Source organism: Rhineura floridana, chromosome 8, assembly GCF_030035675.1.
Source record: "Rhineura floridana isolate rRhiFlo1 chromosome 8, rRhiFlo1.hap2, whole genome shotgun sequence".
Classification (NCBI taxonomy): Eukaryota; Metazoa; Chordata; class Lepidosauria; order Squamata; family Rhineuridae; genus Rhineura; species Rhineura floridana.
This window is the reverse complement of record NC_084487.1, coordinates 38323550-38351221: the sequence shown is the minus strand read 5'-3', so window position 1 is coordinate 38351221 and position 27672 is coordinate 38323550. Positions and strand designations below refer to the sequence as shown.

Genomic DNA, 27672 nt, shown 5'->3' with positions numbered 1-27672 from the left:
TTAGTGTGCTGCCAAAGCTTTCTGTGGCTGTATGGGGGTAGTTGTGGTTTTATTATTTTGTTTTATTTTGGTTTTTAAGAATGTTGTTAAGTCATTTGGAGACCTTTGGGTAACAAGCACTAAATAAATAAATAAGTTAGTCTGTTGTGTTCCTTTATCTCCAGCTGGTACTATGACATTTTTTTTTGACTACCTGGAAAAGGTTATACAGAGAAAGTTGAAAAACAAAGTAAGTTGTTTGGATTTTTGTGGGAGGGTAGCCTGAATGGACAATGGCCTTGCCTCTACAGCAGTCTTTCCCAACCTTTGGGTCCCCAGATGTTGTTGGACTACAGCTCCCATCAGCCCCAGGAAGCATGGCCAATGGTCAGGAATGATGGGAATTGTAGTCCAGCAACACCTGAGGACCCAAAGGTTGGGAAATGCTGCCCTAGAGCAGTTGTTGTTGGACTCCAGTTCCCATCAGCCTCAGCCTGTGGCCAATGTTTGGGGTGGCAGAGCTTGGAAACGTTACTTTTTTAAAACTACAGCTCCCATCAGCCCCAGCCAGCATGGTCACTGGATTGGGCTGATGGGAGTTGTAGTTCAAAAAAGTAACTTTTCCAAGCTCTAGATGAGAGTTATAGTCCAGTAACATCTGGAGGGCCACAGATTCCCCATCCTTGCTCTAGAGATTGAAATATCCACAAGCGATCAAGGTTATCTGACTTTTCAGCCATTACTGAAGAAGAAATACAAATGTGTGCTGTATATATCTTCACAGCTGTGTCTAAATATTAGATACAGAATCCAAGAGATGGATGCAGCACTTAAGAGAATTCAGGGTAAGTCTATAACAGTTTTTCCAATGTATATCCCCTACTGATGGACTAAGTATAAAGTTGCTACATGGGGCACAACCAAATAACTGCATTTGAGCCACATTCTCAGCCACTGAAGTGTCCAGAATGCAGTTTGAAAATGACAGCTGTCTTAGGCTTAGTTTTTTTAAATCCAGAGATGCATCCATTTTATTTATCAAAGGACCTTCTGTGTGACTGCACCTGAATTGTGTCACTCTTTGCCCTATGAGGAATGATTGGCCCCGTTTTGCCATATGTCAAAAAGCTTTCTGTTCAAGCAGGTGTTTATCCACTGTGCACTGTTTTTATTATATTGCATTTTAAAATACTATTGTATTTTATCGTTTTAATTGCTGTTAGCCACCCTGAGCGGCATGTAAGCTCTGGAAAGGCAAGCCATGAGATATACGTCTTTGAATAAATATAAATAAATTTCAGTCAAATCTGTTTTCTACACACTTATGCTGTGACATGTTCTCAGTTTTCAGAAATGTGGAAGTATGTTTGTCCTCCGTGTATACGTTTGGGCTTTTCCCTTTTGTACATCTATTTGGTTTTTTCTAAAGTAGTTTCATATTTCCTATGGAGGTACCATCTACCCCCACCCCAACCACCAGACGTATTGCCGGTGCCACTGTTTTGGAGGTGTCTGCTTTTTGTGCAACCAGCTTTGGGAGTCTGTATGACATTGTTAGGTCCAAACCCAACACGCAAGTTGCCCTGTCAACCCCAACTCGCTTATTACACCCGGGAAGAGTGCTGAGTTGAGTGCAAATGAACCCACTATCAGAGATCAAGTAACACGAGACAAAAACCTTTGCAAAGGGGACCCAATACTTACAAGCCGAAGCAGGCCAGCATGGGAACCTCGTTTATTGGTGTTCAAGGGTTTATATAGGCTTACCCCGAAGTTTACAATATCAGGTTCACGTCATAAAATACAAAAGAAGCAATTGCTAACTGTCATAGCTTTGGGGCATGTAAGGAGGTAAAGGGGTACAGGGGGAAGGACAAAGTGGAAACATCAAGACTATCTCTTAGACTCTATGTCTGCATATTTCGCATGTCCTTGAGATAAGCACTATGCAGGAGCAGACAAAGGCAACTATTGAGGGGAGGCCCAGCTGCAACCGGGCGCCCCCTAAACTGGGGCGCCCCCTAAACTGGAGACAGACATGATATTACTTTGCTTACATATCAAAGGAGTTTTACAAGTCAAGGTTTGTGGGACATTGGAACAGCGTTTGACATTCCTATGCAAGGCACATTAGTAACAATAAGCAAGGTTATAAGCATAAATGTGATACAGAAATGCATAGTAGGGACGTGTCCAGCTTAAACCGGCTTTTATTATGCGAGCCACTGGAATGTAGGTAAGGGTCAGGTCACCAGGAAATAAACCAACATTTTATATCAAAAGTCAAATAAAGGCCACTTTGGTTCTATTTCCCATAAAGCCCAAGCTGGTTTAGATAGGACAAGTGAACTATAGTTTTACAAGCACTGGGGATTTCAATTTAACCCCAACAGTCCCCCCTTTCAGCCCTGAGAGACTAACTAGTCTCTCAGGTAGCTGTATTACCTTGCTTGGGTTGCCAAATCGGTCTCAAAGCCATTTCCATGTAAGTTGGTTGCGGTTTTCGGAAAAATGACAGTGTGAGCTTGTTTATACAGACTGAGGCCAATTGCATCAAATTTGGAATAGCAGATTGAGGCTTTCGGGAAAATGAAGAAATCAGCCTATGCAGGCAGGCGGAAGCAAGCTGGATTAAATTTGGGATGCATTGTATACAGCAACAAACAGCTATTAATAATACTATAACTATTACAACATAAAACACAATCTTGCGTCAGTCTGCTCAACTTCCTTTTCAGTACATCGACCAAGGAACTGTCAAGTATGACTGGACCTTTTGATACTACTAGAATGGCCCGTTTGCTTGGTTTTGGTCCCTAAAACTAAACTCAGAGACCTATAGACATTAACTGAATAACATTAGAAATACATTGCAAGTAACAACATCCAGTAATAATAATAATAAAAAAACCTATTACTATAATCACATAAAACAATATCTTCTGCCAGCTAGACCAAAATTCACAGAGCCACCAAGGGCCAGCAGGCATTTGGCGACCCATTAAGCCCCATAGGAAAAGAACAAGTCAGTGACCAAAGGAAAATCAAATGCAACAAATGCTACCATCTCAACAGTAATATTACCTTACCCACTGTTTTATGTCCCATTCTTCAAAGTCCAATTGCCATTTTCAAGTGGGTATATCACATGTATTGGTCACACAGACCTCACCTCTTACTAAACCGCTTATCACCCAGCCCTCCTCTACCTCCTTTAAGCTGTAGCAGGAAGCAAAGGAGACTGTACTCCTTAAGTAACAAAGGGAACTCCCACTTATCCATGTGGTGAAGTGTGTGTTCCTTGTTTTGGTTGTCCCTGTCTCCTGTAACGTCCAGGCCAGTGGGGGGGTCTCAATATAAGAAGACCCCCTATGTCTGTATATATTTTCCGATATGTGTGCTTCTAGTCAAGAAAAAAGGAAAACTAATGCTATTTCTAACGAGCAATGGGATTCCCTGTGGATGGGGGTGTATCCGCCAAGGATTAAGATAACATTTATGCGACAGCGTTTAACTCTGCCCTTGTTTTTCTATGCAGAAAACCTCTGGAACGCATTACCAGCCGTGGGGGTATGTGTGAGTTGGGGTGGAAGTTATAGCTCTTGGCTTTTGCACTTCCTAGATTTCACTTGAACCAAAACGGGGCTAGCCAAGCCGTACCACTCCCTCCTTTTATGTGAAAGGCAGATGTACACAGATGACCTTTCACATATTAGCAAGCACCGTTCTGCCCCCTGGCTCCAATACTGACTTCCAGGGTGTGACTGTGCCATATGAGATGGATACACATTACAAGGGCTAATTAGACAAAGATCAGAATTCAAATCACCACAATGGGGTGCATTATAAGGGTTAAACCTTCTTTGGCATCTTTATCCCAGCCAAACAGGGAATTCCAAATACATCCATGTTACTATATCTGTGAGTGCTTATCTATAATGTAAATGACTGTATGGCAATCATGTGCTATCTAGAGTGTACTTGCTCCCCCATTTGTTTAACTGCTTCTAATTGTTTCTGTACATAGGATGAGAAAGTAGTGTCTGAAGATCAGCTAGGTCATAACCTAATGTGATGGGTTTGAGGTGTTGAAACAAATCTGGATTAACTAATATTCTCTGGATGATCCATACAGGGACTTTAAATGGAAAATCACATCCTACCATTTCCTTAATACCACAAAAGCATCTATTGAAATGTTAGCATAGGTTGTGTATAGTACTTATCAATAACATCATAATCACAAAATGTTCTAAGGCACATGCACCCATGTCCAGAATATACAATAGTTGAACTTAATTCATTTCTTAGCATGAAAAAGCCATAAGATACATTAATCATTTTGAGAGAAAAGCAATCTTGATAAACTATCATCTTCCTAGATTCTTATGGTGTTGACATCCATTCACATTAATTGTTACCTATTCCTAGCCATTGTAATGACAGAGTGAGAAAATAAACAAATGGGTCAAAACTTCACATTGATGAACCTCACATCTGAAGTAGCCAAATTCAGTAAACCCCTATTACAGAATCACTCAGAAGGATTTGAAAAGTAAAAACATCTAAAGAACAAAACAGCCATAACATATAAATTATGAAGGGAAAACAATAACAACAACACATTCTTAAAGGACAATGCATAAACAGTTACATTCAATATTACAATGGAAATATTACAAAGAAAACAAGTAAATAAAACAAATAAACACACTGTGGGATGGCTTGCACAAAGTTCATCCTGTTCCTGTTCATGTTCAGTTACAGCTTCCACTGAACATGTGTGTCTTTTGCTGATGCTAGGCAGAGAAAGGACTGTATGAAAAGATTGCAAACTTGCACAAGGTGCCCGTTTCAGGTTGCTGGCCAAAATAGGCCCAAAAATAGTTCTGTGGTTAGGTAGAATGAAGCAGGCTTCTATGCTGTTATTGCAGCAATACAGGAAAATAGCATGCCAGTTGCATATCGTGTTCTGGTCCTGGAGCACTTCAAAGATCGAGTCCAAAATGTCTCAAAATAAAAATCTTCTGTGATACACTAGCAAAAGGAAAATGTTCCTTGGGGAGAAAACACTTCAGTACAGGAAGGAAAATATAAAAATAAAACATCCATGGCCACAGATGAGACTTCTGATCAAAGTGGACAAAACCAAAATATTGTTTTTGCAACAGACAGACAAAACACACAACAGTACAACATATTCTAAACTCCTGAGTTTCCCCATCCTCTGGCTATGTAGAGCCTTGCTCATGAAAAGTAGCTACGGAAAGCAGAGAAAAAGGAGCAGAGAAAAAGGATTTATACCTCTTGCTATGAATGCAAAACAAAGAGATGTTAGTGGCACAAATAGATTAAGTTCTGTTCCAAATCAGCAGGGTGTTCCAATGGTGCTCATCCTGTATGTAGAGCAGTTGCTCTAAGTGCCTGTCAAGGAATAAATGCACTAACATGCGTTATAATTGTGATCATCATTTTAAAAGAAGAAAGTTCATTAGTAATAGTGTGATTTATATGCACAAGGTATGACAATGAGGAAAGCATTTTCCTGTTGAAAGTCCTGGTCCATCTTCAGTCAAAGAGCAACTGGGGATGAGTTTCTGTTTTGGAAGCAAAGTAATATTGATTCCCAATGTGAATTCTAATGTGAGGTAGACAATTACTGTGGCTGGAAGCTCTGCATTTTGGTCCCCTTTTGCTAATGAATTTACCTAGTCACAAGAGGGCATCACATTAGGTTTAAACAGCAAGGTGGCCTCAGTTTTGCCTATCTAGGAAATGGGCAAATCATACATTTCACAGACAAATTTAAAACAATTACCTGGGATCGAGTACCTCAAGAAGAGGTTTTATTTTCCTTATGGAAGAAAGAACCTTCAAGAAGTTTTGTTGTTGACTTCCAAATATATATATATATATATATATTTTACTCAAGTTCAAAAGTTTAAACAGGTATAGGTTCTAATCCACAATCTAGCAACAATGATGAAGAAGAGAGAAAAAAAACCCCACATACAACATTTTGTTGTTTCCTGTCATTTTTCCCTTTTCCTGTCATTTTTCCCTTTTCTTATTACCATCAATAACTATTTCTCAAACTATTCTTCCTCTACCATCAAAATAACTTATTTCCTAGAATCCTTCATTTTACTTACAACCTTTCTAATTCATGGGTATCTCTTCCCTGTCAAAGTGTATGGGGGGAGGAAAACATTTCTACCCACAAGGCACTACATACAAATTTAGTTGGCACTTACAATTGCCTCCCTTTATATACAGGTAAATGGGTAGAGCAGCCAAAGGTTCAGGTCTAATCTAAACAAAAGGAACTCTAGTATCTTCTCCTGATTTCAAGATGTATGCTTAATACGTTTGTGCTAGATCTAGAGAACAAGGGGGGGGGAACCAATCTCTTTCCCTTTTCTGTAATTCTGGCTCAACATGCAGTAACAAAACAAACAAACAAACAAACAAAAAAACAGAACCACATCAAAAGAAACGTAACATTTACAAGATAAGAAATAACTGACAAATAATGAAAAGCAAAACTTATTCTAGACAAATATCCCCCCCTCTGTGAACATCTGCTATTGGGATTAATGTCAAACGGCAAGGGCTGAAATAAGAAATTATATTTAATAAGTTACAATCACATAACAGACAGCACAATAATTAGGAAAACACAGCCAATCCGTCTTTATATAAAACATAGTAAACCATAGGGATCACGTTAGACTTAAAGCATAAAACTGCTGCAGAGAAAACAATCATCCCACTGTTTAAACAGACTGGAGAAAACAATTTTAAGAAGCTTGAAAAGGAAGGGAGCTCCAAAGAAATAAAACGTTCCTCAATGGCAAGGACTGAGATAAGGAAGATATAAAACATTACATCAGGAAGGAAGATGCACACAAGTAATCTGTAGCAATCAAGACAGACAAACACAAAAAAAACCTTAATAATCTAAATTCATATCAAATAAGGAGGAAGGGAAGAAGGAGTTAACCCAGTACAGGAACAAAAGAAAAAGAAACCCCGACATTCTAAAAGGAATCGCTTAGTTCAAATCCTATACTTTCTATAAAAAAAATGCTAAGAACTACTAAGAGAACAGGTGGGCAGCGCAGCTGATCCAAGCAGTTAAAAGAGGAAAAGGTAAAATCAGCATGATTTATGAACGACAGTAACGGAAGGAAAGTTCCCTTGAAAGCAAACCCACAGAAAAACTTTCATACATACACTCAAAAAAAGCTATACGCATACAACCTCTCACTTGGGTACCCAACTCATTCACATCTCTTTTATGCAAATCCTTCCTATTACCATTCTTACGTTCTTACTTCCCGGGAAAACACAAGCCTTACACACCTAGAGTCTGACCCGTCCCTGGGCGTCCAGGTACGGCTGGTCTCACACAATCAATGGCGTTTCCTTAGTCAATAACCGTTTCTCTTTTTCTCTTTTTCTCCTTTTCGCAAGCGCGTGACCGTTCCCCCCTGAGGGCCCCTCTCCTGGATCCTTCTCTTCCGTCTCAGCACTTGAATCGGAAGAGACTTGTTTCCGCGCCGGCCGAGGAGCCCCGCCTTCGGGGCTGGAAGGCGGCGCTGGCGCGGAAAGCATAATAGAACGACTTAAAATCATTCTTCTATCTGAGTCATTCTCAGAAAAATAACTTGGAGGGGGGGCCTCACCGGTCAAAGATCTGTCTTTCAGCATTGTAAAAACCCTGCAATCTCTGCACTCCCATCTGCCATAGGAGCCAGAAATGCAATTAATCTGAATGTTTTACCTCAATCCGCTCCCCTACTCCTCTTAAAGGAACGGGTTTAAAGGAGCCACTCTTTGGCTACCGTTCACCCGGTGCCAATACTGCAGTTACCCGCGGTCTCGCTACCGCACAGAGCTCAATCATCTTTCTCTTTTTCAGGCCTCTCTTACGCACAGGCAAGTCCTCCTCTTGCTACAGCATACACATTATTCCCAAAGGGCTGTCCTTTACCGGCACACTCCCTTTATTTCCCATGACGTCTGATAGCGGGTTTTCCTCAACTGTGCTTTATCCCCAAAATGTCAAAGCCGCCCGCTTTTATTGATAACCGAGAAAATTCTCTCGTGGCGCCTGTTATCAAATTAAGGGGTGCAATGGCAAAAAGGGGGTCCGCACAAGGGATCCCGGACGAGCCCCCAATTGTTAGGTCCAAACCCAACACGCAAGCCACCCTGTCTCCCCAACTCGCTTATTACACCCGGGAAGAGTGCGGAGCTGAGTGCAAATGAACCCACTATCAGAGATCAAATAACACGAAACAAAGCCTTTGCAAAGGGGACCCAATACTTACAAGCCGAAGCAGGCGAGCATGGGAACCTCGTTTATTGGTGGTCAAGGGTTTATATAGGCTTACCCCGAAGTTTACAATATTGGGTTCACGTCATAAAATATAAAAGAAACAATTGCTAACTGCCATAGCTTTAGGGCATATGTAAGGAGGTAAAGGGGTACAGGGGGAAGGACAAAGTGGAAACATCAAGACTATCTCTTAGACTCTATGTCTGCATATTTCGCATGTCCTTGAGATAAGCACTATGCAGGAGCAGACAAAGGCAACTATTGAGGGGAGGCCCAGCTGCAACCGGGCGCCCCCTAAACTGGAGACAGACATGATATTACTTTGCTTACATATCAAAGGAGTTTTACAAGTCAAGGTTTGTGGGACATTGGAACAGCGTTTGACATTCCTATGCAAGGCACATTAGTAACAATAAGCAAGGTTATAAGCATAAATGTGATACAGAAATGCATAGTAGGGACGTGTCCAGCTTAAACCGGCTTTTATTATGCGAGCCACTGGAATGTAGGTAAGGGTCAGGTCACCAGGAAATAAACCGACATTTTATATCAAAAGTCAAATAAAGGCCACTTTGGTTCTATTTCCCATAAAGCCCAAGCTGGTTTAGATAGGACAAGTGAACTATAGTTTTACAAGCACTGGGGATTTCAATTTAACCCCAACAACATCACTAGCAAGACACAATTCTTCCACTGCAAGGTCACCCCTTGTTGCATGAATACTCCTTCCCTACCCCTGTTATGTTTATACACGTCTCATTCTGCTCTTGCAGGATAAGGTGCTGCCACCGTAGCACTCTCTCATTGTCACAGAATAAAACCAATAAAAATAATGTGCACAACAAGTCCCTAGAGCAATGGTAGGGACCCTATGGCCCTCCAGATGTTGTTGGACTCACCAGAGGGCCAATGGGCAGGGAAGATGAGAGCTGTAGTCCAGCAACACCTGGAGAGTCACAGGGTCCTCGCCTCCTGCCTTAGAGCAAATACAAGCTGCCCTGCAACTCATCTTAAGCACATTTAGGTCCCGTTCATTTCAATTCAAGAATGAAACGTTTGTTTAATTAATTCTATCTTTTGGAATCCATGAGACATGCAAGTGTTTGACTTGGACTGGATTGTGCCCTGTGGGTCCTAAGAAATGTTGTTTTGGGGGCAGTAAAACATCCTGTTTATTACAGCTAGCTAACATGTACTAGTAACGTATCTAGGGGACACCCTTGCAATCTTTTGCTACCTTTTGTCCAATCACTTCTTTCTGGTTATCTCTTGTTCCTCATGCTACATCAGTGTAGTGCTAAATCCCTAATTTGTGTGTGACCTTGGGCTGATCACTACCTTGCAGCCTAGCCTACCTTAGCAGGCTTGCTGTAAGAATAAAAGTGGAGGGGCCCTGACCTCCTTGCAGAAGTAGAATAACTGGAGCTTTGTTTCCTCCCTCCCCCCTCAACATTTACAGGCATATCCCAGATTGATTCCTTTGCCCAAATAGAGTATTCCCTTACTAAACCTCCAGAAGTCTTTAGATCCTACATCGACCTGGATTTTAAGGTAACACAGTTGCTTTTATGTTGTACAAAACTGCATCTGTTAGAAATGGTTGGTGCTGTTATAGTCTGACACACTGGTTTTTACGTCATACAATGGTCAGGGATTCTTCTAGAGCAGGGATGGGAGAACTATGACCCCACCCCACCCCCAAGATGTTATTGAACTCCATCAGCCCCAGCCAGCATGGACAGTGGTCAGGGATTATGGGAGCTGGAGTCCAACAACAGGTGGAGGGCCACAGGTTCCCCATCCCTGTCCTAAAGAAATGTTTCCTTTTCAGTAATTTTGCTTCACTGTTCAGTTCTTTGAATTCCTACATGATAAGAAACAGACTATCAAGGTTGGCCCGTTGAATAAAGACAGCTGGAAGCATCTAAAAGCCAAGAGCGAAAGGAAAGGCAAATCCCACTACTGCCGAGATATATTTTTGGAAAAGGGCCATAGATGGTAGAGCATCTGCCTTGCATTCAGAAGGTCCCAAGTTCAATCCCTGGTATTTCCAAATACAGCTGGGAGAGTTCCCTGTCTGAAACCCTGGAGAACTGCTGCCAATCAATGGAGACAATACTGAGCTACATGGACCAAGGCAGCTTCCTATGTTCCTATGTTCAGAGTTGAAAGTTAGTTTTCACTGGTCATCATTGCAGCAAAAGAGGAAAAGCAGCTGGAGCTTCTGGTGCTGGAGCTTATTGCAATCCATATCCAATTAATAACGGCAGAAGGGTACTTCCAAATGGCCTTATTGTTTAGCATTCATTCTGCAGAGAGATTCGATGATGTTGCATCAAAGCATGGATTATCCCACATTTTCCAGCACGCTTTCCCATCACTTTTTTATCACAAAAATTCAGATGCTTTGGAAAAAAAGGTTTGTTGTATAAGACCTCCCAATCAACTATAAAGGGACACTCTGAATGTGCTGGTATGTGGTTGAATCCCACCTGACAATAGCAACAGTCTGGAAGTGGCCCCATGCTCAGAATGTAAGGCTGAAAAAGTCTTTGGGGATGGGCACCACTTCTTTGACATCTGCAAAAATTAGATTCTGCCATGGGGGTAGGGTAGCCATGTGTCCTAATTTACAAAGGACAGTTCTCTATTTAAAGGTGTCCTGTATTTGAAGGGCTGTCCATCCAAGTGTGGTTTAAAGATAAAGAAGGGAGAGCAGGGTCCTTGAGGTTCTCCATTCGCAATTAATATCTGGACAACAGGACATAGGTCACCTAGTCATGGTCTTCCCCACAATGAAGAGATTTATTGTGTGTATATTTAAGTGATAGTAATTATTTCTAAATTTGCATTTAACATGTGCAACTTTTATGTAAATCTGTGTCCTCTTTTGTCATTTTGTCTTTTCTTTGGCAATATATAACTGGTTACCATACGTGATAGTGAATTGTAGCCTTCTCTGTGGTGGCCCCACACTTGTGGAATTCCCTTCCAACTGATTTGTGAATGGCCTCTTCAGTATAGGCTTTCACAGATCTTAAAAGCCTACTTCAGTGGTGGGGAACGTGCTGTTGTCGGACTCTACCATCAACTCCATCTAGCATGGCCAATGGTCAAGGATAATGAGAGTTATAGTCCAGAAGCATCTGGAAGGCCACTTGGTCTACATATTACAGGTTGCCTTTTCTAAAGGTTTTATGGTGGTGCACGTTCGAAACCATTTAAGTTGTTTGGAATTGCTTCAGCTGGCTGATAATGGTATCTTGCTGGCCTCCATATTCATTTTAAGCTGCTGGTTTAAATGACTTTTATTGAAATGTCACATTATGTTTTGTTATTGTGTTATTAAAGTGCCCTTGTGAGGGCTTTGCCCTAAAAGAAATGTATTAACAGAATAAAAGGAAAGAAACTTAATCATCAGTGTCAGTGGACCTTCTCTTTTATAAATATTTTGCAGGTCTCAGTATATCCAGTAAGAAACCACACAGAAACTCCCTTGGGGGCAGTCCCTTTCTCCCTTCCAGCCAAGAGTGATCATATGCTGCACTTTGGAATCTCTTAATATTTTTTAAACTCTCTTTCATTAGCTTATTACACAGCTGAGGCCTCAAAGATTGGTTTTTCGGAAGAGGTCAATATTAGCAAAAGTGTACATTTTGGCATGAATTATGACCTTAGGAAAAATGACTATCCCATTGGTGACTTTTTTTTTAAAGTTCATTAAAATGAATGGAGTAGATAGGGCTATATGTGTGGTCAACCATGTTATAAAACCTGGGTTGCATGTGCTTTATGGCATGTGTGTTCACTCAGGTTCTTAACCCTTCTTGTAGAACTGTAATGATTGATCTATTTAATTGGTCAGATTCATCAAGTAACTTAACTTTTAACTGATTGAAAAGTTGCCCCTCAATAGTCAATTCAGCATATATATTTGGGAGGGTATTTAACTACCCCAAATCACATTCAAATGTATCTTGGGGTAGTAAAATGTTCGCAAAACAAAGCCATATTTATTTGTGATTACAGAGAAAGTACACATAATTCTGCTTACTCGTATTATGAATGCATCATTTTTTATTGCAATACATTAACACTGACTGGGACAAAAAAGCACCTCAATGGCAAAATCGATAGATTCTTTGGAAAATTGTATGCCCCAGGCTCTTTTTGGTTTTCAGATGGGAAACTCCACATGGACGCTTACATCTGCTTCTCTGGATCAGTTCTTGTTTGAAAATTTTCATCTCAAAAGGAAACAAGAATTGACAGGGTGCATAGACTGAAGAAATGATACTGCAAAACAAAACGGAGTGGAGCAAGTGTGTTGGACAAGAGGCTTTCTTTCACATTGTGCCATTTTGGTTCAGTAGATTTTTCCTAAAGGAGACTGCAGGCCAGAATGCAAATGCCTGTACTGTTCTGCTGGCCCTTGTGCAAGTAATTTCCTGCTCTTCCTCACTCACTTCCTTAACGACATTTTTTTCCCACTTGCTTTCCCTTCATATGCAAACAGACTGCAATGATGTCAATCAAGAGAACTGTCAATCAAATGAAACTAAATTTTCATTTCAAAGCTAAGCAGGAAGCTGATGGAAAATGCCTTTGCTTTATTTTGCAGAGTTCCACATCTTTTTACTTAACCACAGAAGCATTAAGTAGAGTCATTCCTGAAGTAAGCATGAGCTTTTTCTTTTCTTTTTTGAAGTAAAACAATAGCAGTTTTTTGTGGGTGTGCAAGGATGTTGCATGTACTGATCTAACTTCCAACAGTATGAAAGATCCCAAATATCATGTTTTATGCAGGAGGGGTAAGGGTTTGTGATGGCAGGTAAGAAGACATAATCATGCAATTATCTTTGACAAAATATATAGTTTACACCTGCTGTGATTTTTGAAAAGTAGGAAAAAGAACTGGATAAGAAAATGTTAGGGCCAAACCATATGTGATGGCACACCATCTGATCTGTGATCAGAACTTCTATATTCCCTCCAGGGGAATAAATAGCAGCTTGGAGGGTGGATTTAAACTAAGGAAATGGGGGTGTTACCCTCCCTGCTCCTGCCATTGCAACAGCCTGCATCCAGATCTACCCCTCCCCACAGTTGCATTTACCAATTAAACAAAACATAGAAAGTCTGATGATGAATCTTCCAACCTCATGCCTATATTGGCTATTGACTCTTAGTTGCGACCCTCAAAATATGGCAATTGCTAGAGGGAAATATTTCAGGAGCTGATACGAAGCACCTGCTGGCAATTTCACTAGTTCTGCATGCAAAGAAGCACATTTGATTTGCATAGTATGCAGATACTACCAGATGTGGAAAGTTATAAATTTTGCATCATACATATTTATACTGGAAGTAAAGGCGTTTCAGCTTTGAAATAATTAAGGCTGCAATTCTAAACACATTAGGGGTTAAGCACGCCACTGGATACAGTGGATGGTGCTCAATGCTGCTCCTAGTCAGAGTAGACCCATTTATTTATTTTTATTTATTTTATTCGATTTTTATACCGCCCAAAGCCAGAGGCTCTCAGGGCGGTGTTTAGCATAAAGTAAATACAATGCAAAAATACAATAAAATGACAATAAAAACACTAAAAACATGACGGGTTGAACATGACGGGTAGAGCAATCCAACTCAGGGGAAGCTGGCATAAGTTGTGCTGGAGCAAGAGAAGCCATTGCATCCAAATGCCATTCAGGAGCCTCTGGGTTGGCTGAACGCCAGCTCAGCCAGGAGCTATGCATAGGGACCAGAAAGTAAACACCTGCTCTCCCAAATACCCCTACTGGGGAGTAAGCTCTCTCTTTTAATTTCTATTGCAATTATTTTGTTAGACCGACTTTTTCCCAGCGTAACTTTTGCCTGGATTGGGACCTGCAGGAGTGCTCTGAACATGAGATGGATGTGGCCTAAGTCGTCTTACCTCAACCCCTCCACTGACACAGCCTGGCACGCCCCTTTTTCAGGCCGTATGCTGGCTGACACTGGCTGTACTTGTGCCGGTCTCGGCTGATCCAGACGGGACTTGTGCTGGCATAGCCCGGCCCAGATGGGTCAGCTGGAGTGCTACAGCATCCACCTCCTCTCAACCCAGCGTAAATGCACATTGGATTGTGCACTAAGGCTGCAATCCAATACACGCTTACCTGGGAGTAAGTTCCATTGAACCCAATGGAGCTTCTATCTGAGTACATGTGTATTGGATTGCAGCCTAACTTAGGTTCATTAATTTCAGCGACTCTATTCTGAGTAGGCTCTCTAACACAATCCAGTGTTTTTTAAATGTGCATCTAATGTGATGAAATGTCCGTCAAGATTCTTCCAGGAGCCCAGTTACATCTTAGTTGCATTGTCGCTGGGGTCTTGTACACCAGGGAAATGGAGAATACTCTGGGTTGTGTTAGAGAGCAAGCCAGGGAGGCAGAGAGTGCTCCCCTCTCCCCCAAAAGGAAAGTCTGCTTCAAACAGAAGAGGAAGGGGCAAAAGAGGATGGTGCCAAAGAGGGCTTATCTGGTGGCAGAGAGACTTGCTACCAAGTAATCATGCACAAGATTGCTCTTCAAGAAAGTAATACCTACTTACTTTGCACACGCTTTTTGTTTGCATTGGGAATACACAGCCATTTTGAAAGTGAGGGGACAGGTATTTGTGAATTTGGTTCAAGAAACAAAGCTGCTTATCTAGGTAATTCAATGTTGCAGTTATGCAAGCACATGATCAACTGAGTGCACACATAGAACTTTGGACACCATACCACATGCCATAGGATGAAAACATCTGCATGTAAACTGAACACTGACGTGACCATTTTTTGCCCTTTAACTCTGTAGGTTGCCCGGCATTATGCAAACAAGTCTCATGCAGTAAGGATGAAGCTAATGGTTACTGCAGCCCCAACTGTAAAGTTGCAAAATAGCAGTTTCACTCTAAAGATTCCTTGTTTTGTGGAAATATCTTCTGTTTTGCCAGACCTTACTATGCAACCCATCTTTGCAGTGAATATTGTAAGTATTGTGGACCACAGTGGTATGAGAAATTAGTGGGCCAAAACAAGCTTTTTCCATGCTGCCTTTTGACAGGTCTTTAGATGAAAATTACAGCTATGCAATAACTTAGCGTAGCATGAATTAGGAAGTTACTGTGAGTTTCCTGGTTGCCATATGGAAAGGGCTCCACCATGGAGCAGGAAGACAAGTGGACTACCATGAAGTGCAGGGAGATGCAGCATACTAGTTCTCTAGAGGGGATTTAAGAATTTGTATGTGAAATCCTCTTTAAACCACTATTTTTCACAAGGGTGGACAATTTTCACTGTAGCAAACAGCAGATGTTGTGAGGCTTGCCTTCTGTGATAGTTATCACAGATATGCTGCCATAGAAAAGCCATGCAAGATAGCAGCGCTGCAACAGTTGCAGTGGCCACACACTCTGCTATCCAAACCTTTTACCAGAGAGTGGCTAATGTACCCACACTGATTGTCTGGTGTGTACTCATGTATACATGCAGAACTTCCCTGTGTGAGGGGAGACCCTGGCCCAATCAGTGAGTTTCATGCATGAATATTGGGGTTGGGGCCATAGCTTATTGGTAGAGCATGGTCACATCTACATCAAACATTTAAAGTACTCTTATACCACTTTAACAGTCATAGCTTTCCCCAAACAACCCTGGGAACTGTAGATTTTCTGTCACAAAGCTACAATTCCCAGCACCCATAACAACCTACAGTTCCCAGGATTCTGTAGGGGAAGCCATGATGGTCGGTGTGCTATAAGAGTGCTTTAAATGTATGGTGTGAATGTGGCCTCGGTGAAAGACAGCTTCTATGTCAGTTTCCTTCTGTCAGTACACACATAGAGCCCCTTCACATAGGAAGCTGCCTTAGACTGAGTCAGTCCATTGGTCCATCTAGCTCAGTGTTGTCTACCCTGACTGGCAGTGGGTCACTGGGGTTTCAGGCAGGAGTCTCTCCCAGCCCTACATGAAGCTGCAGGGGACTGAACCTGGGACCTTTTGCATGCAAGGCCGATGCTCTACCACTGAGCCACGTCCCTTCCCCGAAGGGACATGCCAGCTGGATGGTAGGGGGCATGGCTATTGCATGCAGCAGAGCTGGCTCACATGGCCCCATGACCCATCTTGGGAATTATTTCAAAGCCCTCTGGATTTTACTCCATTGAGCTCTATATGTTAGCTTCAGCTTATGATGTTGGCAGACCTAGAGCCTTTTCCAGTTAGCTGATTATATATTCTCCTCTTAGCTGGATTTCAGATAATCATATAATTATGCCCAATTGCTATTGATTCTGCTGAACCATTATCTTTTTAATTATTGTATTTCTTTGTGGCCCACTTTTTATTAGCAGTTAGAGGACAGCAGCCTACTTAAAAAGTACGGACATTAATGAGATTGAACTGAGCAGTTTTAATATTGTGGCCATTGTGTGTAGCCAGACATTAGCTAAAACATGGTAATTTCATTAATTAATACTTTAACCATTTTTACTCAGCTCTTCAAGCACTTACATAAGATTAGTCTTATATGAGTTTGTTATTTATACAACAGTCTTTCTACTCAGGCTTACTATCTAAAAGACATGACGCAGAAGGAAAAGGGGGATGGGCAGGGAAGAGCAAACAAGCAAACTCAGGCACCAGTTCATGTTGTTGTTGTTACGTACCTTCAAGTCAATTACAACTTATGGCAACCCTATGAATCAGCGACCTCCAATAACAAAATTTTGGATACTCTGTTCATAGGGTTTTCATGTTAAGAGATATTCAGAGGTGGTTTACCATTGCCTTCCTCAGAGTTTTGATGCATCTTAGTCTGGTGTCTCAGCTTTGACCATTCTGCCTTGGGTGCCCCTGCTAGGAGTCTAGCCTCTTGGTCTAGACTCCTGACGGCATTGCTCACAGCTTCTTCCACACTCTCAAACCCCTTCACCAGGTTAAGGTGTGCATCCTAGAGGAGGAGTTCATGTTACAAAGTTCTTACAATGACTGGCTTGAATGGAACCAGTTCAGGGAGAGGAGGAGCCAAAAGGAGCTGATCTCAATAGAGTGGCCCTGCAATCCTGTCTTTCCTCTCCTACGGTTAGTAAAAATGGAAAGGGAGGGCAAATACATTTTGAATACATGAACAGGGAACATCAGTTTTAGCAACAAATAAAGAAGGACCTTATTTTGTGTAGCTGGTGATGCAGGACTTTGTTTTTTTGTCTCCTCGTAGTCTGCCAGTACAGAAGCCAGCGCAGCAATAGCCAAAGAAAACATCCTTGGCTCTTTGGAGCTCAAGAGATAATACAGAAACCTAATCCATTATTATAATGGAAAAGAAAGTTCAGATAGCAACCACTTCCATCTTTCCCCTCATGGGGCTGCCCCATGTGCAATCAATCCAGTGTAAAGAGAACTTTGGTACATTTCCCACCTTAACCTGGGGGCTGGGGCAACACTTAAGACCAACATTGACTGTTGGAGTATATGTTATCTGCTGCTCCCCATGACCAACGTGTTTATTGGTAAATAAACAGATATTACAAAAATACCATAAGTCTGCACTACTCTGTCCTTAGAAGGATACTGGCTCTGCATAATGGATGATGAACCAGTTCTCTTTCAGATAGTTCCACTCCCATCAGCCCCTGCCAGCATCAAAGCAAATTGTAGTCCAGCAACATCTGGAGAGCCTTAGGTTCCTTACTGTTTCTTCAGATCAGCTGTCCCCAGCCATGGACTCCAGTTTCCATCATCCCTGACCATTGGCCGTGATGATGGGAGTTGGGAGCTCAGCAGCATCTGAAAGGCCACAGGCTACCCATTCCTGCTGTAAGAGAGATTTCCTACTATTCTGAAAGTCTGGAGAAGGAAATGTGTGGACGTTGCTTATACTTGAGAGGATTAAGGGAGCCAGACCTACCTCTAGAGACTCCCTGTTTGCTGATAGCTCTCAATAGCTAGATCTTCATCAAGTCTTTTGAAATGGCTGGGAAATACCTGAAAGGGGGCATATCTCTCTCCCCACTCTAGTTGATGTAATCTAGGTTTCTTTGTTAAAAGAAACAATAGAAACTGCAGTTTTGGTCTCATGAGATTGGGAGAGACAAAGCTAAAAGTGTTTGGGGGGCTGGCTGCCTGTCTCTGGAGATCTGAAGTGGGAGCAGACAATTTGACTCTCTAAGAGTGTTATAAACTATGCATACACCTATGTTCAACTTGTATATTTGTACATAAACTCAAATATTAAAAAAACCCACCAATAACCTTGTTCCAAATGAAACCATATCTGATTAAGCACTGAGCCCCTAGAACTTCTCACCCTTCAAAGAATTGGGTTGAGACTAGTAATTTGAAATAAATTGTCAAAGAAATTACCTTGATTTTACTCTTGGGTATATCCTAAAATTTGAAAGCTTTACAGAGTTGGATTGTCCTTTTAGTGTTCCTCTGTTTTCATTTCAGATTACACTTGTCTCTCGTCTATTCAAACATTGGCTCTTTCCAGGTAAGTTAAATGTGATAATGATTAAAGTGTATTGGGATTGTTTCAAACGTGAAAAGGCAAAAGGAGAGAAGGAAAAAACTTTGATTCTGAACAGGACCCAGGACTTGGAAGCAAAGCACAAAAGATCTGGGGTGAAGACCTATTTAGGAAGTGTGTGCCAAACTAGATTTATTGGAAACAAATAAAATGCATAAAGCATTATTAAAGGAAAAAGTGATAGTATCAAACTGCCCTTGGTGACACATTGGAGAAACCAAGTGCCAAAGAGAACAGGGTTTGGTGCTACACCTCTTAATAGTGGCGTCATGCAAGCTACATCTGCTGATTTTTTTTTCCTTCAGAGCCAGTGTGGTGTTGTGGTTAGAGTATTGGACTGCGACCTGGTAGACCAGGGTTCAAACAGGAAGGTCACTGAATGATCTTGGGCCAGTCACTGTTTCTCAGCCTAACCCACCTCACAGCATCGTGAGGATAAAATCAAGAGGAAGAGAGCCATGTTTGTATACCACCTTTTGCTCCTTGGGGGAAAGGTGGAATATAAATAGATATTTAAAATGCAGGAACCCTGTCCACTTTTGCACCTGGCCAGCCAAATACAAATTCTTTCCACTTCCTTGTTCCTTCTAATAAGGAGAGCCAGCTCACTTTCATTTGTTGATTCACCATAAGAGGGTATCTTAAGACTGCAATCCTGTGTGCAATTACCTTGGAGTAAGTTCTACTGAATTCAGTGGGGCTTGTTTCTGAGTATACATATATATACGAGGTGCGCCTGGCACCAACACTGTTATCTTTTCGGCACCAGGTCAAGACTTTCCTCTTCTCCCAGGCATTTTAGCATGTGTTTTTAAATTGTTTTTAATTTTTTTAAAAAAATTGTGTTTCTAAATTGTTTTTGTGTTTTAAAATTTGTATATTTGTTTTTATTGTTTTTAATTGCTGTAAACCTCCCAGAGAGCTTCGGCTATGGGGCAGTATGTAAATGTAATAAATAAATAAATAATATAGGATTGTGGTGTAAGCCCCTCTAACTCCATCTACATGACTGTGAAGCAGTCAGGGACTAAGAGGATATGAGGGCTGATGCAAGACTCTAAGATGAGAATTCCTGACAACTGGAACGAGAGGATATATTTTTTCATCTCTGTCTATAGTTATGCTAGGTCAGAATTTGGACTGGCAAACATTCCAAGCAATATTGACCTATCTACACTTGAAGCAATTCATCTGTGGTTCTGCAAAGATGAGCACTATAGCCAGGCCTATTCTCTTTGTTCCTCCCTATGATGGGAAACATATTTTCAGCTATGAACAATTAAGGGCTTCAATAAGTAACCCTACTATCTGGTCAAAACATACCTCCCTAGTTTGTGGTGATATCTTGGGCTTGAGAAGGGGTTGAGGAAGGGCCATAGCTCAATGGTAGAGCCTCTGCCTTATGTGCAGAAGGTCACAGGTTCAATCCCTGGCATCTCCAGGTGCAGCTGGGAATATCTGAAACCCTGGAGATCCACTGCCAGTCAGTGTAAGCAGTACTGAGTTAGATGGACCAATGGTCTGACTTGGTATAAGGCAGCTTCCTATGTTCCTTGGAGAAAGGATCATAAAGTCTCTGTATGATTTTATTTTCATCAGTTTGACGAGAAGAATCAAGAAGTTAAATCTCCATGTGTTGGAAATGCCCCTAGAAGCCTTAATGGAAAATTATCTTCCGTGACCTAAGTAAAATATCATTATAAATTTTATAGAGTGATAACTAAAGCCATTTTCTTTGGAATCATAGGTTTCGGTTTTGGAGAACTTCATGTCCTACCTCTTGCAGAACACAGTAATCTTGCCAATCAATGGTAAGAATCTTGGCCCCATCCTTGGCTGGTTATGGTCTTTGGTCATAATTTAACCAAATAATTATTCCCAAAACACTGCAGGGTCTAAGTCAGATACAAGGGGACCTGTGGCCCTTCAGATGTTGTTGGACTCCAATTCCCATGAGCCCTAGCCAGCTGGCCCAACGGCAGGGCCAACCCTAGACATGCCAGGGCCCTTGGGCACAAGCCTGTCCCAGGACCCGGCACTCCCCTTCCATGATTCATGGCAGGATCACTGCCGCTGATCACACACCCCGCCATTCCCTTGTTTAACCTACAAGTTTGTCAGGTATGATCACCTGAAACATCTTGAAGTTAATTTTTCATATTATTTGGTATCATAGGAGCCAGTGTGGTATAGTGGTTAAGGTGTTGGACTACGACCTGGGAGACCAGGGTTCGAATCCCCACATAGCCATAAAGCTCACTGGGTGACGTTGGGCCAGTCACTGCTTCTCAGCCTCGTGAATAGGGTCGCCATAAGCCAGAATCAACTTGAAGGCAGTACATTTACATTATCATTAGAAGGTAAAATGATGAAACTGATGTTATCATACTTTGGACGCATAATAAGAAGACTTGATTCACTCGAAAAGACAATAATGCTGGGAAAAACAGAAGGGAGCAGAAAAAGAGGAAGGCCAAACAAGAGATGGCTTGATTCCCTAAAGGAAGCCACAGACCTGAACTTACAAGATCTGAACAGGGTGGTTTATAACAGATGCTATTGGAGGTCTCTGATTCATAGGGTCTCCATAAGTCATAATCGACTTGAAGGCACATAACAAAAACAAATGTGTAGGGGGGCCCAGGACAGTGTGACTTCTGCATGGTTAGAGTGGAACCTGGTATACTAAAATAAGAGTCACATTTGTTGCCCTGTCAACTCCTGCTTTTGGCTGAGCCCTCTACTGGCATGTGGCCTCCAGAAGGTTTTCCATGAAGGAATGTGACCCTTGGACTGACAAAGGTTTCTCACTCCTGTTTTAGATCCTGGTCTTACAGGGACCCTTTAAGTGGTCATGAGTATAACTTCAGTTGTTAAGCACAGAATTAACATTTCTCTTCTCTCCATGCTTTACAACTGTTTCTATATTCCCAATTTGTTAAAGATGGGGAAAACAGTTTGCTATCCTGATTACTCTTAAGTATGTGCAGTTTTGCATTTCAGTATGAATTAAATCACAGCACGATTATGACTACAGGAATAAAATGGAGTTTGCTTTTTTGTTGACCTGATGTTAAACCCATTTACTTGAGAACAAGCATCTTTCTGCTTAGGTTAATAATACAAAACAATAAAATAAGATTCTGTAGCAGCGTAGATGCTCAGCCAGCCACCCCCTGGCTATTAAAGGTTTTTAAGGACAAAAGAAAGAAAGCTGATGCCAGACCTATTTGCCTCTGACCCTATCATCTGCTGCTCTCTGGGTAGTCATGGGGGGTCTGTGCTGGGGGGCTCTGGACCAGCCTGAGGTCCAGTCCTAGCTGTATCACTGTTGGAATCTAAGTATAGGGTCCCACTCAGCAGAATGCACAGGAGGACCCCCAAACATAGCAGGGCTGCCTTACCACATTTTGAAGTAAGTAAAGTAACTACACGTTAACAGTGAAAGAGCATCCTTTCCCTGTAAGATCATGGGAGTCCAGAGCCTGAAATTACCTACCAGCACTACTAGGAATATTTCCAGTATCAGAACTCACTTGAGGAGAAATGTGTCTGATGGGAAAAGACTGTGAGGAGGACAGCTGTGGACAGGGGGAGGGTTTAGCGCTCCTTACCCGCACACCTCTTTCACTATCCCTCTTTCCATGCTTAGATCCATGCTTACATACAGATCTGCTGCCATCCCAAAGTAAGACCCTCAAACTCCCATTAACGTGCTGGCTGCATTAGCAGCCTGTCATGTGGGGGGACTCTCAGTCCTTTACTGCTCTTTCCCTGGTTTTGCATTTAAAAATTGTCCCTATGGAGGACTAATAAAAAATCTGCAAAACCACTTCACATTCTAAACAGGGTATGCTACGAAGAAGAGGCACAAACAGCTTCTGTGTTTTCCAGTACATTTATTTCAGTTGTGATTTATTTATTGTTTGTCTCCTTAAGCTGTACTGAAGAGAAGGCTCCAACTTCCAAACGTGACTGGACTTGTTTTTCTTGGACCTGTCATTAAACTTAAAAAGGTAAAGGTGTCCCCGCACTTAAAGTGTGAGCCGTTTCCGACTCTTAGGGTGACGTCTTGCAACGAGGCACACCGTATATATGGGGTGGGATTACCAGTTCCTTCCCCGGCCTTTCTTTACCCCCCAGCATATGCTGGGTACTCATTTTACCGACCACGGATGGATGGAAGGCTGAGTGGACCTCGACCCCTTTTACCGGAGATTCGACTTCCTCCTTCCGTTGGAATCGAACTCTGGCCGTGAGCAGAGCTTCGGCTGCATTACCGCTGCTTACATGTTAGTCATCACAGTTCTGCCCCCGGACTCCAATGCTGACTTCCAGTCGGTGTGACTGTGCCATATGAGATGGATACACATTACAAGGGCCAATTAGACAAAGACCAGAATTTTCTGAAAGACCAAAACCACCTCAACGGGGTGCAGTATAAGGTTGAAACCTCCTTTAGCGTCCTCACCCCAGCTAAACAGGGAATTCCACCATCCATGTGCCTCTATCTGTAAGGGCTTATCTATTATATGAGTGACTGCATGATGACCATGTGCTATCTGAACTGTAGCTTGCACTCCTGAACATTCCTAACCATTTTTATGACAGGGTGGGAAAGTAAACAAGATGAGCGAGAAAGTGATTATGCAATGGACCAATACTCTACACTGGTGAACCCCATATCTGAAATAGCCAAAGTTAGTCAACCCTCAGCTAGGAAACCAGTCAGAGAGGGACTTGAAAAGCAAAAACATCCTAGAAGCAAAACAGCCATAACATGTAAATTATGAAAGGAAAAAATAGCAATGGTCAACACATCCTTAAAGGACAATGCGTAAGTCATTACATTCAATATTACATTGAAATAAGAAAATATACATTTCTTCCCAGGCAAAGACCTTTGCCTCAGTCCTCTTTTTCTTTACTTCTGCACATGGGACATTCTCCTGGCAAAATGTTGGCACTCTTGCTGATGATGAAACAGTGATAACCTCTGCATTCAGTCAAAAATGTTAAGACAGAGGGCAGAAGAATGCAGCAGACTTTTATTAGGCTCTACTAAATGTTGTGTAGGTTTCAGATTATACCTAGGATTGCTGGGACAAGGAAATTCACCCAGCAGTTACCCAGATCTGTCTCAAGCCTTGAGTGAAACATACAGATCCTTTTATTAGGTAAAGAACAGAAGAAGAGAGAAACATGGCAGTTTTTATTATATCAACGCTGGAGATTAAGTTGAAGTGGTATGCAAGGCTAAAAAGCCAACAAAAGCCAAATTAAATAGCATTACCTAGTGGTTGCAGGGAATGTAGAAACAGTGAAGTCTCATCCATAGGAGGAAGAAAATATTTCTCCACTTTCAGGACCTCATTCTTTGATTGGCTAAGTTGGATGTTTTACAAGTTGGAAGTTTCAACTTCCCAAGGAGAGCTGCGTTAGTCTTTTCACAGAAAAAAAACAACAAAAGAGGCTTGAGGAACCTTTTAAAACAATATATTATTGTGGCATAAGCTGTCATGTCCTAGTATCCACTTTATCGAATATGTAAAATGTTCCCTTCAGTTATCAAGGGTGTATGTATGTGTATGCACTGACATGTGTGCACACACGCAAACAAATATGTGTATTGAGAAAAAAATTGTAAACTGTGTGGCCATGACTTACAAAAAAGTAGAATATGTGACAATTCTACATAAACCTTAAATGTATACAAATTAAGTACAGTGGCCATTCACAATAGCAGTAATTAGTAGTAACAGGCCCTCCCTTAGTATGTGCAGGGCCCGGGGCAAAAGCATAGTTGGGGGCCCCCCACATTTGCTCCAGGTCACCGTCTTGGCCGAGTCGCCATAGGTGTGCAGGCACCAGTCCCGGAACTGCTGGCCCAGCTCGCTGTCCCCAGGGCGGCTACCGCTCACTGACCACAGCAGGAGTGGCGGTGGTGGCTTCAGCATGGCGGGCGGGCGGGCAGGCGAGCAAGCCCCTGTTCCGGGCGGAGAGAAAGAGAGAGAGAGAGAGCACTGCGCCCTGTCTGGCGTGGCAAAGGCGAGCAGGCAGGGAGGGAGGAGCCGGCTGGTGAGCAGATCGGCAAGCGCGGGGGGCCCCAAAAGCATGGGGCCCGGGGCAACTGCCCCGCTTCCCGGTGCCTAGGAGCGGCTCTGAGTAGTAACATAATCATCCTAGCATTCCTAGGTTAATTAACATCTATACTGGGACAGGAAACCATTGTGTCTGTTAAAGCCTAAATGGATAGAATCAGCCTTTTTCATAAATTCCAGCTTAGGAATATTGGAGTCTTCCTTTGAAATTTCTTGAATGAAAAACAGGAACCTTCAGGGCAGCAGGTGCAAATGTCCTTTGAGTAGGAGAAGCATTTGCAACACATGTGAGTCATTCTGGCCAACGTAGGCTTTACATTCACTTACAGACAGATTACTTAAGGGCTCCTTTAACCCACGAGAGCCAGTGTGGTGTAGTGGTTAAGGTGTTGGACTATGACCTGGGAGACCAGGGTTCGAATCCCCACACTACCACAAAGCGCACTGGGTGACCTTGGGCCAGTCACTGCCTCTCAGCCTCAGAGGGAGGCAATGGTAAACCCCCTCTGAATACCGCTTACCATGAAAACCCTGTTCATAGGGTCACCATAAGTCGGGATCGACTTGAAGGCAGTCCATTTCATTCTTTGCTCAGATAAATGTTTTGGGATTCAAATTTTTCATAAGCTCCAATCCAATGACAAAACATAATTGTGTTTTCTGAAAAATTGGCCCTCTAGGTGAAAATCAAATTCTTAATAGCTTTTGATAAAAAATAATATGTGTGTTTGTGTGGTTACTTTTATCTTGCCAGGGTTACATGCTGATTTCTACTGATGTAAGCTACAGATTCTAAGAATGGTCACAAAAGCCTGACATTTTGGAAACTCATCCTTCTCTGGACTTGTTCAAAGAAGTCTGCGGTTTACCTTCTGAAGTGTGAAATGGGAGGGGGAGGGAGGGTGCATAATGAAATGTTTAGATTGTGTAATCATCTGGGTGCCTGGGAATTTGGGGGCCTGATGACTAAAGAACCGCACAGCACATTTTGAGATCATAAAAGACCTCTAATCATCACTATTAAAGTCTCTGATACTGTTGCCATCTTAACATTCTCTACATTTATTGCAAGCTTTCTGTGTGTTTTCTTTGTTTTAATTTAAGAGACAAAGCATGTGTGAAAGCATTTCTTTAGATCAATATAAATGTTATGGTCATGCACATAGAGGCCAGCAAAAGGAGCTTCCACATGGTGTGTCGATAGAAAAGGTACAATCTATCTGAAAGCCCTTTACTGCTTGTGTAGCCACATGAAGTATCCCCACCTAGAACTGCCAGATTGAAAGCTGATGGGCATGCATGTCCCTTTTCAATCACTTGGTGTGGCAGGAGGCACATCAAATATTTGTGGGACAGTTTACATGTACATATTTCTTAATACCACCAAGACCAACAGTTAATACAGCCTATAAAAATAAGAAGAAAAGATGCACACATATTTTCAGAAGAACTAGGGAATGGAGAAGCATTCTTCATGTGAGTGACGTTCTTTCATTCTGATGATGTGAGCCATCTTGAGTGTTGTTTGACAGAAAGGGGATAGATAAAGCCTTGGTTTCAGAACAGGTATATCAGTGTGAGAAACTATTATAACCCACCCTGGGATCTTAGGATAAAAGGTAGGTAATAAATGAAATCAATAATAAAAATTAATAACTGATTGCTGCAACAAACAGTACCAGCAGTCTTTTGATGCCCTGCCTTGCCCTGCCACACTATGCCCCATTGTCTTCTCTGGACATTGATCCTTGGTCTTGCCTTTTTGGATTACACTCCTGTCTCTAGACCCTTGGACCCTCATGTGTTTGCTCTAGCTTTGGTCTTGCCTGTTTGGACCATACCTGTATCTCTGCACCCATCAGTGACACTGGCCCTTACGTGTGTTTCTGCCATAGATTCCTTCTGTAACAATAAGGCAAAAGATTAGTCTGTGGCCTGTGATAGTAAGATGAAGGAAAGTTCCTGTTCAGGCCACTCACATGCCCAGGTTCAGTGACTGTCTTATCATTTGTCATTGTACTAATGCCTAAAAGTGTCAGCCAGAATCAGGAACCCATTGTGCCTAAAAGGGTTATAAACACATGCACACACATACACACAAATGCTCTGTGTCAGTCACACAATTTAAATTTATAATAGAACTGATGATGAAGAAACAAGTACATGCAATAAAACTAAGGACTATGTGCAGCAGAATGAAGTGATTGCATAATTGAACTCTACACATAGTGACAGTTCCTTCTAAGTAATCCATTTTGTTTTGTTTCTTTAATGATACATGCCATTAATAGATTCTGCTATGTCTAGTCATTATTAATTGTCTGATTTCATATCTGGATCTCCGGTCTAATGTTTACTGTCTTCTGAGACAGACACTTCCCTTAGTGATAGCAGTGTCATATATGGTGGGAAAGAGAAGCGGAATCTCAACAAAAACGGCAAGTAGTGCCAATGTGCTGCCAGTACGAATCATTTGGACTAATAGTAATCATGGGGGTCAGGGTTGCCATGTTCATGGCCTGAGACTGATCTTGTATCTTTAGGAGAAGAGAAAGTCAGCCAAGTGCAGGTGTTCTTGCAACACTGTAATGAGAACAACCACAAGGTGGAATTCTCCCTTCCCTCTGCACAACTTTTAAAGATACAGAAGACCTCTTGGAGGCTGGGCCTGACAACCAAGAGGTCTTCT

At 42.0% G+C, this 27672-nt stretch overlaps 1 long non-coding RNA gene across 5 annotated transcripts in view; it reads left to right on the top strand.

Moving 5' to 3' along the window:
- LOC133390418 (uncharacterized) overlaps positions 1 to 25953 on the top strand; it is a 47533-nt gene extending 21580 nt beyond the window's left edge. For 4 of the 5 annotated variants that reach the window (XR_009764393.1, XR_009764389.1, XR_009764391.1 and 1 more), the window contains 6 exons: positions 12945 to 12998; positions 15169 to 15342; positions 18804 to 18846; positions 20630 to 20693; positions 22822 to 22898; positions 25738 to 25953. This is a non-coding gene — a long non-coding RNA (uncharacterized LOC133390418). Of the gene's footprint in view, positions 1 to 9782; positions 9875 to 12944; positions 12999 to 15168; positions 15343 to 18803; positions 18847 to 20629; positions 20694 to 22821; positions 22899 to 25737 lie in introns of all 5 variants that reach the window. The other variant, XR_009764390.1, reaches the window with a different exon arrangement.
- The last annotated feature ends 1719 nt before the right edge of the window (positions 25954 to 27672 follow it).